The sequence below is a fragment of the Penaeus japonicus genome, unplaced genomic scaffold, assembly GCF_977035675.1.
Source record: "Penaeus japonicus unplaced genomic scaffold, GWHDUDI00000001_assembly GWHDUDI00000029, whole genome shotgun sequence".
Lineage (NCBI taxonomy): Eukaryota > Metazoa > Arthropoda > Malacostraca > Decapoda > Penaeidae > Penaeus > Penaeus japonicus.
In genome coordinates this window covers 63,957-66,930 of record NW_028234431.1, presented here as the reverse complement: position 1 = coordinate 66,930, position 2,974 = coordinate 63,957, and the positions used below count along the sequence as shown (strand labels likewise).

At 36.2% G+C, this 2,974-nt stretch overlaps 1 pseudogene; it reads left to right on the top strand.

Moving 5' to 3' along the window:
- Window positions 1-666: 666 nt before the first annotated feature.
- LOC147468327 (histone H2B-like) lies at window positions 667-1,195 on the top strand (annotated as a pseudogene).
- Window positions 1,196-2,974: the final 1,779 nt, after the last annotated feature.

Genomic DNA, 2,974 nt, shown 5'->3' with positions numbered 1-2,974 from the left:
AGGACCACTCCAATTAAAAAGTAAAAATTTTACTCTCTTCCACTCTACTTAAACTTTCTAACTCTCACTTTATCTCCTCCCAAGTTTCTTTTTCACTATCTCTCCAGCTTCCTTTCACCACTTTCCCTCTATCGCTTTATCACGCCTTTTTTTTAAAAAAAAAAAAAAAAAAAAAAAAAAAAAAAAAAAAACAAAACACAAAAAAAAAAAAAGAAAAAAAACAAAAAAAAAAAAAAGAAAAAAAAAAAAAAAAAAAATACACTAATTATATTTTTTTTTGGTTTTTACTAACTCTATTTATTGAATTACAATAATAATAGGATTCCTTATCCTTAAACCCAACCCAAGATTCCAGACCCTTCCTCCCAACCCTCTTCAACTTACTCACCCCCACAGCTAAGAAGAGAATCGATATCAACAATCAACAAAGACTTTGTACCTTCCGACCCTGGCGGCCTTCCTGAAGGTTTTTGAGTTGGACCATGGGGGACACTTCAATAACTTTACGAGTCAGACAGGGAGTTTGTCCTTCCCACTACTTAACTACGACTTTCGCTTCATTTTTGGACTGTTTTCTCTTCACCAAACTCTCTTTCGATCTAACTTAAAACTGGTCCCTTTCCACTTCGGTGGCGAGTTCCAGTTTATTATCCTTCTCATTGTTTAATGAGGTTATTAACCCACGTGGATGCCCCACCCAAAACTTCCGGAAAGGCTGCAGGTACAAGAAAGGGCCGGTAAAGGCCCAAAAGTCTATCCCCAAGGGTGATAAGAAGAAGAGAAGCGCAGGAGGAAGGAGAGCACAGCATCTACTAAATCTACAAGGTGTTGAAGCAGGTCCACCCCGGACACGGGGGGGGTTTTATCTCCTCCAAGGCCATGTCCATCATGAAACTCGTTCGTGAACGGACATCTTTGGAGCGCATTGCAGCTGAGGGCTTTCCCCGCCTTGCACACTACTAACAAGCGTTTTTCCACCCATCACCAGCCGGGAGATCCAGACCGCCGTCAGGCTGTTGCTGCCCGGAGAACTGGCCAAGCACGCTGTTGAGTGAGGGCACCAAGGCGTTTTTTTCCCTCCCACCCCCCCCCCTTTATTCTCACCCCCCTTGTCACCAAGTACACCTCCTCCAAAGTAAAATTAGAAGGTTGCACGGTTTACCTGCCTCCTCTACCAAATCATCGGCTCCTTTAGGAGCCCACAATTTGTGATTAAAAGCAGATAGAAAGACATGTGCGGTTGTTATCTTGTTGTTTTTGTTTACTTTGCACCGCGGCGCGTGGTTTGGGTCAGCTGTTTTGTTTATTTAGGCGAGGGGCTCTCATCACAAACTCTTATCTAGGGCTTGTATCGTGTTACTTGCATTGCGCATTGCATAGAAAATGAGACATATTGATCTGGCCATAAATGAGCCTATATACCAGGATGTGTAATATATTCCATATCCGTCCACTTTATTTTCTGAAAGTCGTTGACAAATTGCTCTTACGAATTGGGCACAATTTAGCTGTGAGTGGCTTTAGTTGAGAAAAAAGCAAATCCCATACATACCATGTACGTTGAAAACAGATGGAGAGTAACACAAACACCTGTGAAAAGAAAGAAAAGAGAGGAGAGAAAACCTTAAACACAAACTTGCTGTGCAATATTACCTGATACCACATACCTAGATTCAGGTCAGTCATAGGTATGCGTTCACGTTATTTTATCACACATTCAGAATTAAAAGTTACACACTTAAATATCCACTAATAGCAATACTTGAACCACACATAATCCACAGCCATGGTTTGAAATGATGAATTTTCACAGCTTGCAAATATAGATGTTTTATTAACTTGTACATCATAATAGTAATTCGGCAATATATATTAGATAGATTAAATATATATAGATATATCTCTATCTATATATATATATATATATAATTTTTTCTATATATATATTTAATATATATATTATATTGGATGTATGTATATAACAGGGACATGTACATGCATTTTTTACATAGATTAATACATGTGTGTTGTATATATATGTATGTATTCTATATATATATATATATATATATATATATATATATAATATATTAATAAATTTACATATTGCACGCAAATACCATACCTATGATATATATATATAATTTCTTCTTCTTCTTTCCCTCTCTCTTTTTTATTGCTTTGTTTTCGCTTTGACTCTCTCTCTTTCTCTCTCTCTTCCTTCTTTTCCTCTCTCTCTGCCTCTCTCTTTTTATGCTTTCGTTTCGCTCTGACTCTCACTCTTTTTATTATTATTAATAATTATTATTTTTCCTTCTCCTTTTATTCTTCTTCTATCCTTCTCTCCTTCACCGCTGTCTTCTTCTTTTCCTCTCTCTTTATCTCTCTTTTTTGTATTGTTTCGCTTTGATTCTCTTCTCGCTCTTTCTCTTTCTCTCTGCTCTCTCTTTTTCCTCTCTCTTTTTTATACTTGTTTCGCTCTGACTCTGTCCTGATTTTCTATTATTATTATTATTATTATTAATTATTATTATTATTATTTCCCTCTCTCCTTCTTTTCTTTTCGTATTTCTCTCTCTTTCTTCTTCTTCTTATTTCCCTCTCTCTCTATTTCGCATTGATTCTCACTCCTTTTCTTTGCTTCTCTTTCTCTTTCTCTTCTCTTCTCCTTCTTTCCTCTCTCTTTTTATGCTTTGTGTGTGCGCTGACTCTCTCTCTTCTGTTCGTCTTCTTATTATTATATTTTTATTAATTTATTATTATTATTATTTATTATTATTTTATTTCCATCTATTACTCTTTTCTTATTCGTATCTCCCTCTCTCCTTTCTTTTCGTATTTCGCCCTCTTTCTCCTTCTTCTTTTCGTATTTCCCTCTCTCCTTCTTCAATTTCTTTCCCTCTCTCTCTATTTCGCATTGTTCTCTCTCTCTCTCTCTCACTTTTATGTTTTCTTTCGGTTTGATTTTTCTTCT